At 34.9% G+C, this 17,946-nt stretch overlaps 1 pseudogene; it reads right to left on the reverse strand.

The window, feature by feature from the left end:
- The window catches only part of LOC116481534 (elongation factor 1-alpha 1-like), a 49,057-nt pseudogene that overhangs the window by 12,919 nt on the left and 18,192 nt on the right, over positions 1 to 17,946 (reverse strand).

The following is a 17,946-nucleotide window of genomic DNA, read 5'->3' on the forward strand; positions in this document are numbered from 1 at the left end:
CATAATGGCTTAGATCAGGTCATGAAATCATCAAATTCCTATTGTCCCTTGTGCTTATGACACAAAAAGTATGAAGAAAACAGACAATATACATACAGATGCATACACTACACTATGGAAGGAATGTAAACAAGACTATCCCATTTTTTAGTGCTAAGCTAACTCAGTATTTGTGGCTGACTCATTATAACAAAATAGACTTACTTTTCAAATTACTCTATGGAGTATTTTGAAGTGATAGTAAATTATTTCGACATGTGATTTTCACAATAGCACCAATGATGGTTACATATTGGTAACCATTTGGTTACCTATATATGTAATTTGGTTACATATATTTTGGTTATTAAAACTATGATTAGAGTCTGAGGGGTTGAACCAGAAGACAGCTGTATTTCCCATTACAATCACAGAAATGTGGAGTCCAACAAAAAAGACTTTTAAATAGTGAAGAAATAGAACATCTATGTGGGTCTGGAGAAACAGAGGAGCAAAATCAATCAAATTATGGACATAAGCCAGTAGACTAGTGTCCCTTGAATAAAGGGGTTTATCTGCAAGGCACATTCCAAGACAGTTGTTCACAGTTGTTCAAGGTACATTCCCAGATTAAATTTAAAATTTGGCAATCTGTGTTCTATGACCGGAGAATGTGAAGGCTGAGCTGACACACTTGCCACCTTGCAATTATACTGTTTCCCCAGCTAAGCTACAATCTCCCATTTTTTATTTTAAAAATAAGGTCAAGGGACTGCTATTGTACATTATCTTTTGTCCAGTATTTTTTTGTTTTGTTTCTTGGGATGGAGTCTCGCACTGTTGCCGAGGCTGGAGTGCAGTGGTGCGATCTCAGCTCACTGCAACCTCTGCCTCTCTATTCAAGCTATTCTCCTGCCTCAGCCTCCTGAGTAGCTGGGATTACAGGTACCCGCTACCATACCCAGATAACTTTTTGTATTTTTAGTAGAGATGGGGTTTCACTATGTTGGCCTGGCTGGTCTTGAACTCCTGATCTCACACCTCAGCCTCTCAAAGTGCTGGGATTGCAGACGTGAGCCACCGCGCCCAGCCTGTCCAATATTAAAGAAAGAAGTTGCACAGACTTCAAATGCATAGACAACTAAGAGCAAGACCTTATTTCTTATAATAGAAAAGTTACAAAATAATAGATAATTAATATGCAAACATCACATATTTAACCTGTGTACATATTTCAATAAAAATAAACCATACTTCATTCAAAGAAAATTTACTAAATGATGGAAAAACAGTTTGTCTTTTATTCGAATTAAAGGTACATTTAATTATCTTATTCTTTGGAATTCAGAAATAGATACTGTTGATTCCAAGATAATGACCTCACAGGAAAAGTGCTACCACCCAGGAGAAGATGACAGAATCAGCTGATTGATTCTGTCATCTTGTGATTGTGATTGTGACTAAGTTGTAAATCACTTTCTCTGTTTTCTACTTTCCTTAAGTGAAGAATTTGAATTGACTAATTAATTGCATGCCATTTTTGAAAGATCGAAGCAAAAACAGTTGAGTATTCCTAAGATATGTTATAGAACTTTTCAGTAATGACAATATGGGAGAAAATATTGGACATAAATATACAAATTGTCTTTTACTAAGAATCTCTATTGGGAAAAAATTCTTGTTTACCTTTTTAGATTCATTCAGTTTCCATGTTTCTTATCTCTCTTTGCACAATTCTCTTTTCTCAAGACTTCTCCACTTTCAGACTTAGATGAAATAGCATTAGAGATGATACAAGATGGCCACGCATATATGACTGGTGCGACTCAGCCCTGCTCCTGTTTTTCCCTCCAGCTGGCTGGCTCAGGAATACTCTCACAGTGATGGTAGAAGAGCACATCTGGAAGTTCAAACACTCAAATGTGTTGTTAGATTTCTGCATGCGTCACATGGGCTAACAACTGGTCAAAGCAAATCACGTGGCCAAACTAAAAATCAAAGGCCTGGAAGGTAGACCCTACTTTTCTAGTAAGATGAGCTGCCTACTAACATAGAAAAAGGTGGTGAAATCATGAAAGATGAAAAATATGGGGCTGCAATGTTATCTACCTTGTTTATTTTGATACTCTAGACCTAAGGGGAGTAGTGGATTAACACTGGTACTAGTCTCTGGGTGTTGTGCCATCTGTTGTTGGTTTCCTTGATGGTGACAAACTTATAAGTATATTCTTTCAACTAAATTCATTTGAGTATAATGTTTTCAAGACAATGGATTGATATACAGTATACATAGCTTCTGTAAACAACCTGTGTATCAATCCTGTTGACTTAGGCTTTTAGCAATCATTGTTTTCTATCCAACCTTCATTAAAGCTACACATAGTTATTAATCCAGTATCTCTTTCATGTAGCTTCATCTCCATTGTTTTAAGTTCTCTAATTTTAGGAAGCCCGTGGTTTTATATTAAGCTGGTATGGTTATGCTTAAAACCAGCATGGGACTTAGAGAATGACACCCAAGATATCCAACCAATGTAGTTTTTTATGTCATTTCTCTTGTTTGAATAGATGTACCATTCATACTTCTACTGCTGTAGAGACGGGTTCACAGGTAGGTAGTGACTAGGAGACATCTACTTTGAAAACTAATAAAAATATTTGGCTCTCTAAAAAATATACACTACCCAAATCAGTGCAGTGTAGGGTAAATAATTTTAAAAAGAATGTTATGGTGAAAATTCTTGGTGGTTTCTTACATTTATGCATTATCTTACAAATGAGGACACATTTGTACCTTTTTCCAAACTATGTTTTTAAAAGTGTTTGTATAAGAGCCTTAGAAAATACAGAGTATCTACTTCTGAAAAGCAAAAAATAAACATTCTAACTGCACAGTTAAAAATAATGGGCATATATAAACTCGGGATTTTTCTGCAGTAAGGAAGCTTACCACTTATGCAGGTTGTTAACTAACCCTCTTCACATTACCCTATGAAAACTGGGTCTCAGGAACTGGTGCAGAAATGCCAGTACTCCAGCTATGGTGATTGTTCATAATAATAAACTCTCCTTTGTATCTGATTCAGGAGTCTTGTATCTTCTACTGTAATTCATACAATTTTGAAAAGATACCTACTTAGATTTCTGGTAGGGTAAAAACTTTCTAATCTTTCACAGTCCTTAAAAATAGCTATACATTTTCTATTTGAATTCCTTAAATAATCAATCACTTACTTTGAGCACAAACCATGATCAAGAAAATATTATGCACATTGTAATTTATTAGAACTTACTTTCCACAAATTTTAAAATGTCTTGTAAAACATAGATATATTGAAAAGTTTTGTTAAACACACATATTCTATGCAAATGGAGAAATTGAAATTTTATGATGTTATAGGTTATGTTTAAAGTCAGTCAGTATCTCAGCTTTTTCATCTGTAAAATGACATTAAGAGTAATAACCATTTTGTGGGATGTTAATTGGTATAAATTTTGAAAGTGCATAGGGTTTGATAAATACAGTACTAAGTGAAGGTTTTCAATGGGTATACATTTTATAATTGTTAAGTGTATGGACACAGACAGGAGTCAAATTGCCTAGTAGTCCATCTTTAGAGCATATACTACGTTTCTTCTTAAACAATTATGATATTTATTTTATTTATATATTCTATCTGTTTTTAACAACCTTGACATTTTATTTTTTATATATAGTTATGCACATATTACATTATGTTTAAATAGCTATATAAAGTCAAGTCATGATACGATTAATATATCTTTATCCTGAACTATCTGTTATTTACAGACAGACAAAGTGCTATATGGAAGGTTACAGAAGAATATAGAAGTTCTGAATAGCACAGAAGCTTTCATAAGCCAGGGGTTATAATGACCAACAGAGACTCCACAAAACCGTTTACTCACAAAAGGAAATATGGCACGGATTGGATTAGAAGTGGAAAGACTAATGCATTTTTGTCCATAAGGATTAGAAGAAAAATGGTTCTCTCAGCTCTGCAAGTGAGCACAACAAGCAATCCAAAAGCATTATTTGTGTGAAGCAGTTTGTAGAGTTTGTTCCATTTGTCACTAGAACTAGTGTTTGAAGCTCAGCAAAATTTGAGTTATGGTTAAGCCCCAGGGTCAATGGCCACATGTTCAGAGCAATACCTTAGGTTTAAAGCTGATTCACAACCTGAAAAACACTCAGTGGTATTGTCTCTCCCAAATTATCAATCATTAACTTGTGGTGTCTTAAAAAGAGGGTAGAAGATTACTTGACCAGAAAATAATGACAATAAAAAGGAAATTACATATAGTGTGTTTATGTATTACATATATAATACATAATACGAATTTCCCCCCATGATAACTATTAAACATGTTTAGTTAATAGTTAAATATCCATCTTTGAGGGCTTTTAAAATTTATTTATATTTATTTGTTAACTTTGAAGTTGAGACTACATGCAAAGGCTGTTCCATTTCAGGTAAATAGTGTCTCAGTAGCTGTTGGATTTACCTTAAAAAGGAAAACAAAATGACACACCTTCCAACCCATAGACTTTCTGAGGTCTTTGAAATACAACAATAACTAGAAAAGGAGAATTTGCATAGTATAGTGATATGCTTTGGCTGTGTCCCCACCCAAATCTCATCTTGAGTTATGGTTCCTATTATCCCTACGTGTTACGGGAGGGACCAGGTGAAAATAATTAAATAATCAGAGCAGTTTTCCCCATCCTGTTCTCATGATAGTGAGTTAGTTCTCATGAGACCTGATGGATTTATAAAGGGATTCTCTCTTCACTGGGTACTCATTCTTCTCTCTCCTGCCACCATGCGAAGAAGGACATGTTTTCTTCCCCATCCACCATAATTGTAAATTTCCTGTGGCTTCCCTAACCATGTGGAAGTGTGAGTCAATTAAACCTCTACCCTTTATAAACTGCCCAGTCTCAAATATGTTTTTAAGCACAAAGAAAATGGCCTAATACAGTAAATTGTTACGAAGAATGGAGTGCTACTATAAAGATACTCAAAAATGTGGAAATAAATTTGGAACTGGGTAACAGGCAGAGGCTGGAACAGTATGGAGGCCTCAGAAAAAGACAGGAAAATGTGGAGAAGTATGGAAATTCCCAGAGACTTGGAGGGCTCAGAAGGCAGGAAGATGTGGGAAACTCTGGAATTGCCTAGAAACTTGTTGAATGGCTTTGACCAAAATGCTGATAGTGATACGGGCAATGAAGTCCAGGCTGAGACAGTCTCAGATGGAGATGGGAAACTTGTGGAGAACTGGAGTAAAAGTCACTCTTGCTATGCAAAGAGACTGGCGACATTTTGCCCCTGCCCCAGAGATCTGTGGAACTTTGAACTTGAGAGAAATGATTTAGGGTATCTGGTGGAATAAGTTTCTAAGCAGCAAAGTATTCAAGAGAAAGCAGAGCATAAGAATTTGAAAAATTTGCAGCCTGACAATGTAATAGAAAAGAAAAATCCATGATTCTGGGGAGAAATTCAAGCCTGCTGCAGAAATCTGCATAACTACTTAGGAGCCGAATATTAATCACCAAGACAATAGGGAAAATGTTTCCAGGGCATGTAAGAGACCTTCATGGCAGTCCCTCCATCACAGGCCCAAAGGCCTAGGAGAGAAAACTGTTTTGGGGGGGTCCCATCTCTATGCAGCCTCAGGATATGGTGACCTGCGTCCCCACTGCTGCAGCTCCAATTATGGCTAAAAGGGGCCAAGGTACAGCTCAGGCTGTTGCTTCAGAGAGTGCAAGCCCCAATCCTTGGTAGCTCCCACATGTTATTGAGACTGTGGGTGTGCAGAATACAAGAATTGAGATTTGAGAACCTCTGCCTAGATTTCAGAGGATATATGGAAATGCCTGGATGTTCAGGCAGAATTTCGCTGCAGGTGCAGGGCCCTCATGGAGAACCTCTGCCAGGGCAGTGTCAGGTTGGAGTGCCCACAAAGTTTCCCCAGTGAGGAACTGCCTAGTGGAGCTGTGAGAAGAGGGCCACCATCTTTTAGATCCCAGAATGGTAGATCAACTGACAGCTCTCACCATGCACCTCAAAAAGCTGCTGACACTCAATGTCAGCTATGAAAGCAGCCTAGAGTGGTGCTGGACCCTGCAAAGCCACAGAAGCAGAACAGCCCAAAGCTGTGGGAGCCCACCTCTTGCATCAGCATGCCCTGGATGTGAGACATGGTGTCAAAGAAAATCATTTTGACCTTTAATGTTTAATGACTGCCCTACTGGATTTTGGAACTTTATGGGGTCTGTAGCCCCTTGGTTTTGGCCAACTTCTCCCATTTGGGATGGGTGTATTTACCCAATGCCTGTACCCCCATTGTATCTAGAAAGTAACTAACTTGCTTTTGATTTTGCAAGCTCAAAGGCAGAAAGGACTTTCTCTGTCTCAGATGAAATTTTGGATTTGGACTTTTGAGTTAATGCTGGAATGAGTTAAGATGTTGGGGGAGTGTCGAAAGGGTGTAATTATGTTTTGAAATGTGAGGACATGCGATTTGGATTTGCATTTGTATTTCTCTTCTGACTGATGATGTTCAGCACCTTTGCATGTGCTTCTTGGCTATTTGTATATCTCTAGAAAAAACATCAGTTCTTGTCCTTAGACCATATTTTCATTGGTTTTTTTTGCATTTTTGTTGTTGAGTTGTAAGAGTTCTTTATATACTAGATACTGGACCCTTCTCATATATGAGTCTAATATGATTTACAAATATTTTCTTCCATTGTATAGGTTGTCTTTTCACCTTCTTGATAGTGTTTTGTGAAACATTAAAGTTTGATAAAGTCCAATTCATCTATGTTTTACCTTTTGTTGCCTATGCTTTTAGTGTTATTTCTAACACAGAACTCCCCATTTGTATGAACCCTCATGTCCTCAGTCCACATAGCCATCACCAGTGTTGTGTTCATATAATGTGACAGCTAACTGGTCAAAATACGTAAACCGGCAAGTCGTGGTGGCTCACGCCTGTAATCCCAGCACTTTGGGAGGCCGAGGTGGGTGGATCACGAGGTCAAGAGATAGAGACCATCCTGGCCAACATGGTGAAAACCCATCTCTAGTAAAAATACAAAAATTAGCTGGGCATGGTGGCGTGAGGCTGTAGTCCCAACTACTCAGGAGGCTGAGGCAGGAGAATCACTTGAACCCAGGAGGCAGAGGCTGCTGTGAGCCCAGATTGCCACTGCACTCCAGCCTAGTGACAAGAGTGAGACTCTGTCTCAAAATATATATATATATAAAATATATATTTATATAATTATAAATATATTATATATTTAAATTATATGTATATTATATATTTATATATTATATATATTATATATTAGGTATATTTATATAATTATAGATATATTACATATTAGATATATTTATATAATTATAAATATATTATATATTTATATTTTATATATATACACACACACACACCTCAGTCTGGGTCAATATGTGTCTTTCATGGCATTTTGACTTGAGTTTGAGTACATAACATTCTTACTAGCAATGCCAGAAGGTATGGAATACAAAATTATAATCTTGTTGGTAGACGCATTTTCTACCCCATAGAGAACATCTGCAGTTAAAATCAAACTAATATGAGAAGAAACTCACAGACAGATGCCTGAGATACAGTTCGGATTATTCAAGCCTTGAGTTACAGTGCCCCTGATGCCCACTTCTGTCCCTCAGCTTCATTTTAGTAAAATTGTTTGATACTAAGTTCATTGTCTTAGAAAATTCTTGTTCCATTATTTTTAAGCTAAGTCAATTTGAGATTTCTTCCCATTCATGCAAATGAGTCTAACTAATACATAGTTAATTTGAGATACATAGAGCATTAAAATGGAAAATGATGCTTAATCAACCAAATTACCACTGCATTGATTTTATTTATCCTGTAAGTTAAATAATTAGACTCACTTCCTTGTCTCCTCACCAAGAACAACTCCCTCGTCACTCTAAATTTCATGTGTTCAAAATCATGCTTCTTTTTTCCCCTTAAATTCATCTTCTGCTTCTGAATTTCTCCAAACGTATATCTTAACCTTCAAGGATCACACATCCTAAGAACCCACGTTTTATATTCTTTCCCTTAATTAGTTACTTAAACATTGCCTGTTTTTTCAATTGTATAACGATGCCCTTTGTTTTAGTAATTTTTAAATTTGCTTTTAATAAATAATAACCTAGCAAGACTAGCTCAAGAAAGCAGAAATTTATATGTCACAGACTAGAAAATGTTACTGATCTTTAAGTTCAAGAAATATAAAGCTGCATGACATAGGGAACGGATAATCACAAGCAAAAATTACCCAGCCTTTTCTGCACAGATTCATCTCCTCCAATCTTTATTTTTCTTTCTATACCTTTTCTACTGTCATGTTTCCTTCTTCATAATAGTGAAACTTGCTCCCTTGCAGACTCTCCAACAGCCTAAATCTGTCTGTTATCTAAAACAGCACAGAATAATATCCAAAAATGTAAAGACTAAAAATAATGCACTTTTATTATCTCAGAGTTTCTGTAGGTTGTGAATCCAGTTGTGGCTTAGCTGTGTCCTCTGTTTCAAGGCTGCAATCAAGGTGGGGGTCAGGGCTGGGGTTGCATCTGAAGGTGCAAATGGGGAGGAAGTAACCCCTAAGTTCACACATGTGTCTGTTGCCAGGATTTATTTACTCAGGAGGTGTTGGACTGAGGACATCAGAGTTTTTATTTTTTAATAATATTTATAATATTTTTGGCCACTGAACATAGGTCAGCCTTATTTATGTTACATGAGCAGCTTGTTTTAACATGGCAGTTTGCTTCAACAAAACAGCAAAAGAGTTTGTCAGTCCTGTGTATACACACACACACACATGCACACACACACTGTGCTGACACACTTTTGTGTCAGAGCATTTATACATTGTTTTGTATATTTTGTGTGTGTGTATATATATATATATACACTATAGATACATATTTGTATATGGTGTGTGTATATATATGTGTGTGTATACAAAACAATGTATCTATATTTTACATATAAACACTGTATTTAGATAAGCTATATATATATATATATATACATGTATAGCTTAAACATGGAAGTAAAATACCATCATTTTTGCCATATTGTATTCATTAGAAGTAAATCAATAGGTGCAGCCAGCTTGAAAGGGAGTGGTAAATGCACAAGGTCATGAATCCTAGGAGATGAAAATCACAGAAGCCTATCTTAGAAGACTATCTCCACAGTATTATTATTGTTGTACATTTTATATTAACTTTTGTCACTTATTTTTTCATTAAATCAAAAGATACTTACTGAGTTACTGCTATATATCAAATAGCATGTTGGGATTTGGAAAATCAAGAAGGAGTTATTTTTACCTGATGCTTGCCTTCATGCAGTTTACATTCTTGTCTGGAAATAAAAATTCCAAAGAAACAAGGGAAAAAAACAATTAAAATAATACCTGTATAAAAAAACTAAAGAGACTGGTCTGGACAGTGAAGCAATGTTAGTTTCTACAGGAAAATGTAATATAATTAGAGGTCGGAAGTTATTTTGAAGAATCAGGAGAGAAAAATCAAAGGGAAGGAGATGGAAAAGTGTTTCCTTGGAAGTTAAACAATATGTTTGATAAGCTAGAAGAAAGATATAAACTAAACTCTGAGGTCATGAAGAAGGATCTGTGTTGCTGAAACCCAGTAGACAACTCAGGAAATGAACCGAGTTAGATTAGCCAACTGGAATTACTCGCCTCTAAATGCTCTAGTAAGAAATGTACATCTTACTGTTGGTAACTTTGAACAGTATTAAACAGGAAAGTCACAAGTACCATTTTTTAGACAACATTAATCTTTTAAGGCACAGCTTTTATAACAGAGCATGATTTATATCATACATTGTCAAAACATACAGATCATTTCCCTCTAATGTGATCTGTACACTGTTGAGCCCGATACTGTGTGAAGTTTTTGAAGATAATTTTAAACACTTTCACTCCTTCAGCCACCTCCAGTAACTCTACACTGCATTTTATTATATAAATTATGTTTATGGGGCAATTAACAGTATCAAAGTAGGAAAAAATATTAATGTACTTACATGTGCATATGTTCATCTATTTTACATGGTTTAACTTCCGAAGTAAATGTATAGTTTAGCTTATGGATATTTCTGTTTCATTACAGAAATACTTCAAAATTCTACTCTTGAAATATGACTTGCCATCATTTTATGGACTAAATGGAATGAGTTGATCTTAATATCCACGTTTTAAGTGCTCTCATCACAAGTTAGCAATGAGACTGAGATAATAGACTTCTTAGAGATGAGGGCTTTGCAGTAAGTTATTTTGTCTGCTGTCATGCTCCCACAAAAAAAATATGAGTAGTGTTACACTGCACTAACAGAGCAAAGTGTAGAACATATTAAACTGCAACACTATTGCTGAATCTAATCTTAAATCATGAAGTGTGGTATGGGGGGTGGTCTGCTTTCATGTTGAAATCATGTTTTATTTTTGTGGTTTTTAACTGAGAGCTTTCTTTGTGCTATTTTGGCCATTCTGATTATTGTTGAGCCAGTAGGAGTATCTGCAGAAAACAAAATAGATCCATGTTTAGATTTTTATATTTTATTTTCAGGCAGCATATAGCTGGGTCTTTTATCTATTAAGCCACTCTATGTCTTTTAATTAGTGAATTTAATAGATTTATATTCACAGTAATTAATTGGTAAGGACTTACCACTGTCATTTTATTACATGTTCTCTGGCTGTTCTTTAGATCTGTTATTCCTTTTTTCCACACTTGCTGTCTTCCTTTGTGATTTGATGATTTATGTTAGTGGCATGCTCTGACTCCCTTCTCTTTATCTTTTGTGTATCTATTATAGGTTTTTTCTTTTTGATCACAGCAGTCCATTTTAAGCTATAACAACTAACCTTTATTAAAGACATACCCCCATTTTATGTTTTTGATGTCACAATCTACATCTTATGTATCTTGTACACATTTTGCCTTGTATATCTCAGCAAATTATCATAGATATAGTTATTTGTAATGGTTTTGTCTTTTAACCCTTATACTAGAGATATGTGATTTACATACCCCTATTACAGTATTAGAGTATTACCAATTTGACAATATATTTACCTTTGCAGGTAAGTTTTTTCTTTCCTATATTTTCATCTTTTAATTAGTATTTATTTATTATTATTATTGTGACAAGATCTCTCTGTCACCTAGGCTGGAGGGCAGTGGCAAAACCTCAGCTTAATGTAACCCCTACCTTCCACTGATCCCTCCACCTCAGTCTCCAGAAGAGCTGGGACTACAAGCCCGCACCACTTGGCCTGGCTAACTGTGTTTTCAGTAGAGACGGGTTTTCACCATGTTGCTCAGGCTGATGGCAAACTCCTGGGCTCACGCGATCTCCTTGCTTCAGCTTCCCCAAATTTACCATCCAGCAAAGCAGATGCTTTGTTTTCATTAAAATTAATACAAATAAGAATTAAATGCAAAATTCCCATTTTGTTATACATCTTCTTTAAGGAAATCACAGGTTCTATGGTACAGAAATTGTTTTTACCATTTAAGCTAGAGCGCTATGGTGCTGAAAGAAAGACATAAGTCTCAGGCTTATGTAATTTAAGCAGAAATTTTCTTTAAACAAAATACTTATTTTACCTTCTCATATCCACACATAAACAGAATATTCATGTTGTAGCTTGCATAACTATGTATTGTTGGAAGTAAAGCACAAAAACATTTATGGGTCATGGCTTAGCTGACAAGACAAAGAAACAAAACAAAAATTGAACTCAGTAAGAAATTTTTCCTTGCCAAAACTTAAGGAAGGAAATTCCTATACCTGGGCATCAATAATCTTATAGATTTGTTTAAAAATGACTTTTGTGCCTTTCAGATTCATTTATATGAATCTGTAAAATTAGTAGTGCATTAGTTTCTATTTTTGTTGGCTGAGAAAACTTCTGTTCACACAGTGCTTGTAAATAATAGTAGAATTATCAATATGTAAATAAAATAATCGATAATTTTATTAGTCCATTTTAATACTTCTATAAAGAACTGCCTGAGACCGGGTAATCTATAAAGGAAAGAGTTTTAATTGACTCGCAGCTCAGCATGGCTGGGGAGGCTTCAGGAAACTTACAATCATGGTGGAAGCCAAAGGGGAAGCAAGGCATCTTCTTCACAGGCCGGCAGGAAGGAGAAGTGCCCAGTGAAGGTGGGAAGAACCCCTCATAAAACCATCAGATCTTGTGAGAACTCACCATCCTGAGAACAGCATGGAGGAAGCCATCCCCGTGAGTCAATTACCTCCACCTGGTCTCTCTTGATACAGGGGGATTATGGGGATTGCAATTCAAGACGAGGTTTGAGCGGGTACACAAAGCATAACCATATCATTAATTTTTTTCATATTTTCAAATACGTCAAACATCAATTTTATTAGTTTTCTCTGTTACAGATTTCTCTTAGCCACTTACCTTTTTTTATTTTTTCATTTCAATTTCAGTGTGGTACTGGTATAAAAATAGGCACATATACCAATGGAACAGAATAGAGAATCCAGAAATAAACTTTTATCATTATAAGTATTTAATATTTGGCCGGGCGCGGTGGCTCACACCTGTAATCCCAGCACTTTAGGAGGCCGAGGAGGGCGGATCACGGGGTCAGGAGATAAGACCATCCTGGCTAACACGGTGAAACCCCTTCTCTACTAATAATACAAAAAATTAGCAGGGCGTTGTGGCGGGCACCTGTAATCCCCGCTACTCTAGAGGCTGAGGCAGGAGAATGGCGTGAACTCAGGAGGAGCTTGCAGTGAGCCGAGATCACGCCACTGCACTCCAGCCTAGGCGACAGAATAAGACTCCGTCTCAAAAAAAAAAAAAAAAAAATTAATATTTAAAAAGCTTAAGAAATGGAACATTGCATGTGACATTTTTATCTGCACCTCTCAATCGCTTTCCCTTTCTCTCATTATTTCCCCAAATTAATCACAATTATCCCTTTGCCTTTTTACTTAGTATTGCTAAACAGTATATAATACTATTTATACTCTTATAACTATAATACATTTATACAGCATTGCATATATGTGTGTTATATTTATATATATACTTAGGTATTTAATTTAATTTTTCATTTATATACTCATACTACTCCAGTCTTTAGGCATACTCCATTTCAGTTTCTATTCTCTTGTGTTAATGTACAAATTAGGTTGTTTCTCATTTTCAATATTATGTAATATTCTGAAATTATTGTTAGTGATATTACCTTGTACATATCTAAAGTCAACTACGAGTTAACAATTACCTATATAACAGTTCATCTGGCATTCTAAATGTGTTTTTATTTCAGCAGTGTTCATGGTATCCAACAGGCAAGTTACCAAAGTCTGTACCCTTTAATATTTGATGACATTAGGTCATAGATTTGTCTCTAATCATAGATTTGTTTACTTTAGCATAGTAGCTTCATAAGAAGTTTATCATTCTCAGTTTTGTCTTTTCTAAAATCTTGGCCATTATTTTTATTTCATTTCATTTAACTTTTTTCATTATTGTTTCTATTTTATTTTATGCTGTTTTTATGACTTTCTGTTTCTCAGAAGGTAAATACTATTACGCTTAGCCAGAAGTTTTCTTAAATTATTTTTTGTTTCTCTTAGCATGTATTTTAGAAAGTTATTTTTGTCAGTCTTCTACAAGACCTTCATTGTCCTGGTGTATTTTTTTTCATATTTCTTATTTAAAGGATACATTTTCAGTTGTTAAAACTGTATTATGGGGGTGTATGCTTCTGTTTGCTCTGCTGTTTTCTCCTTAGTTGCTGGTCAATTCCCCCAACTCTTCACTATTTTTTTCATTATATTCCTATGATAATCATGTAAGATCACAATAGTTTTAATATTCCACGTTAATCTTTTGACACAATGATATATTTAAAAATATATAGCTCTCCATATAACATTATTCCAAAGAATTGTATGAGACCCTCTCTTCACATTTCACTTACAGAATGATTTCAAAAACAGCCAATTTTATCATAGAAAATAATTGCTTATTTTTCTGATAAATAACATCTCTAAGTTTTTCTCTGTAATGAGTGTGACAATAGGAAAGGGATGTATTATTTTCTATTCTTTCCAACACTGCATTGTTTAATGAGTTAAGGATGTGCATGGCAACATTTCTTGATACAATGTCAGTGGTATTTAATTTAATGATAGATTTTCAACAATTCTGCCAACTCATTGCCTGACAGTGTTAGCTTTCTTCTTGTTGAGAATTCCACCATCTTCTGTACTATGATTGCTATTTGGTGACAAACTTGTGCAAAACTATTTTTGAGTATATGGGTTAAATGTCGTTTTAGAATCATTTGCCACCAGCAGATACAAATACGTTTGCTCTCAACTAGATAAAGTATATGAGTATGCACTAGACATGCTCATGTATATATATATATATATATATATATATATAAATATAAGTCACTATTTTCAGAGAGACAAATTGATTTAAACTTGCAGTTCCATTGACCTGTCTATGTAGTATAAAAATTATCAGAGCAAACTATAAGTAGGAGCTGAACAGAATTTTTACTTCAGACACTCCAGAAAAGAAATATCATTGGCAGGGAAATTACACAAAAGTAATAACATCAGGTGAGTTTGTTACATTCCGAAGGATACCACCTGAAAGCTATTGATTAGTAATTCCCGAGGAAGTTGGCAATGACCATCACATCGGTCTCCCCAGTATATCCAAGTGCACTAATTTAATTCTGTTAGTAACGAATGTCCATATTGTAAAGAGAAATAATTGCATCCTGCATATACATTTATTTTTCTCTCCTTTCCTTCTTTTTCCTGCATGAACTTATTTCCTCCTGCCTAGTTTGGAGTCTAGAAAAGACTTAATTTATGAGAATAAACCCTGAAAGCACATGGTTATGACTTAATACCTAATTAGACTTTATACCTTGAGAAGAAAATTGCCTTTGGCTGAAGAATCATTACATATAATGGTCTACAATGGAGCTTTTTTAAAAAGAATGTGAAAATCTTTTATGTTTGGTCTTTCTTCCACCTGAGAATTAGAATGGTTCAGATCTCTAGGTGTAAAATCACTTTAAACTGGACTGTTGTCTGTAATTCAGGTATTCATCATAATTTCCTACTTTATTCTTTTCTGAAAATAAAGAGCAATATATTATATGCTGAATTTCATTAAAGGATATTGTCACCCCCTAATGCTTAATTATGTTAATAAAATATAAAATTCAGAATATACATAAATGAAGACAATTTTATGTTTTTTAACCAAATTGAGTTCCTTTTACGTAGAAACAATAATGGATTTAAACTATAATTTGTTTTACAGGGGATATTTATAAGCACTGGAGCTTTTAAAAATATTGTGTAAATCTCTCCTTCAAAGAAAACAGGGAATACAAATGTCTATCAATTTCTTTAGGGATTTCTAAAAAATCATCTTCTATATTATAATACCTGTTTGATTATAAAATTAGGCAGAGCTATATTTGAGTGTACAGATTCAATGTCATTTTAGAATCATTTGCCACCATAAAAATACATTTGCTATCAAATGAGATAATATATATTAAAATATCTAATAATGTATGTATTAGATATACTTATGCATACATATATGCACATATAAATAGAAGTCACTATTTTCAGGAAGGTAAACTGATTGAAATTTGCAGTTTTATTTACATGTCTGTGAAATACAAAAATTGTTATAACAAAATATAGGTAGAAGCAGAAGTCAGAGTTTTGACTCTGTGAAAATCCAAATTGGCTATTTGTTGCTTACACTTCCACTAAAATACAAATTCAAGCAATTTTTATTGACTCATTGAGTACACATTCAAAGAAGAACTAAGTGGTTAAAAACTCAGTGTTATTTACTTAAAAATATCATTCTGTACCTGAGAGAGAGAAGAAGGCAGCACACTTTCAAATGCCTTGGAGGGAGGAGGTCCTGGGATCATAGCAGAAAGTCGGCTAAGGAATGGAAAACTTTGTGTCTATCTGAACGTGATGCCTGAGAGAATAATGGCAAACAATAACATTCTCTCAAGAAATACAACCATTTTATTTATTTGAAATATTATTGTTTCTCTAGTTTTAAGACATTTTTCAAATTACATTTCAGTAGGTGTTTGGTACTGAGATTCTCCAAAATCTGCTATCTAATAATGGGGCAGCATCCTACTGACTGAATAAAATGAATATCTTAGAATTTTTTTGTGTGTGTGAGTTTCAATCTTGCCTTAATACAAGTATTTCTCTCTCTCTGTTTCTCATAGAAAGTTCACAGAAAGTTGAGCCATTCTCCAAGCAATTGTGTTCGACAGGACAAGTTAGGAATCAAATTAGAAAGGCTGCACCATGCCATAACCATGTATCATCTGGTGCTGCCTTTTCTGGACAGCACACACCCACACAAAATGCTGGAGACTCTCATACTGGCAGTTTAGTTCTTCAAACTGTGAGTAATGTATGTTGCTTGCATTTACAATTGCTTGTTCCAATTAGCCACATGACCCTTTCCTACACGAGGAGGGCAACGTGTATAACTTTTTCGAGCCTGGAGAAAAGGACAAACGGATATAGGTGAACTCTGGTGTGTCTGCTACACTGGACATCCTGGGTGATCAAGCACTCGGCTGAAAATAAAGGCCTAATGCACAGTTATGGTTATATGATGCTCATCTAAGAGAGTAAGATTAAGATTATAAAACATTCTGGTCTTTTATTTTTGCCTCATAGCACAACAGTAGAAAGTGTATGCTGTAAAATCTGAAGAATTGATATTCTTTTACCATAAGTGAGAAATCTCAGCTTCTGAGTGATTCTGTAAATTCATCATGTTCACATAGTAATAAATTGTCTGAAAGAATTTGTACCCACTTCAGAGTGGCTCCAGTGTCAGTAATTTTCCCATTATGTAACTTTGTTGCCCAAGAGGAATGAGAAATGAAACCTATCCTTCAATTCACTACTGAGAAAATTGAAGACAAAAATCACTAACTGATATTTCCTGAGACTTATGATTAGATAGTACAGGAGTCAGAAAGGAGAATCTAGGTTATCTGAAACCCTGTTCTGAGGATAAAATGGAAGGGACTGTATAATGTGATTAATGGCACAGGACGTTAGAGGAATATCAGTGTTCAGAATATAGGTTGTGATTATTAGGAGGCATTGGTAATCCTTAAAGCCATGACTGTAGAGACCTGCGAAGTCTAAAAGGGAAAATGAGAGGTAGATCTGTATCTTTACGCAAAGATGTGAGCTTGGGAAATGATACATTTTCTTAAGGATGAATCCTGAATATACAGTTTAAAATAAAGGAACAGCTGACAAAACTGTAAAAATTATGAGAGTGAGGAATTGGGGACAAGCAGGTCCCAGTGAAAGCAGGTGAGGGTGAAATGAAGAACATTCATTGATATTTTTATCTTCACTATTTTGTTGTAAACTATTAAAGATAACCACTAGTGACATTATGGACTCTTCAAAAGCATGTAGAGGTAATTTAGGTTGTATTTAGGTATAATAGGTTGTCCATTTAGGGTAATAGGTTGAGTTTAATATTTGGTTTCTGTGGTTGACAGCAAGGAGGCCAGGGAGTGCCAAACTAAAATATAATAATAGTAATAATAATAGATGATGTTTAGAAGAAAGAAAATAGATTATTCTCCATACATGATCCTTTTAGTAAATAGATTTAAAATTTTACCTACCTCAAAGAACTTAAATAGCTGTTGCAAATCTCAAATCGATTACTTTGCCATATTTGTTTAGCTGATCTGAGAAACAAGTGCAGAGTTTTGTTTTGTTTTGACCATG

Source organism: Hylobates moloch, unplaced genomic scaffold (assembly GCF_009828535.3).
Source record: "Hylobates moloch isolate HMO894 unplaced genomic scaffold, HMol_V3 SCAFFOLD_14, whole genome shotgun sequence".
Classification (NCBI taxonomy): domain Eukaryota; kingdom Metazoa; phylum Chordata; class Mammalia; order Primates; family Hylobatidae; genus Hylobates; species Hylobates moloch.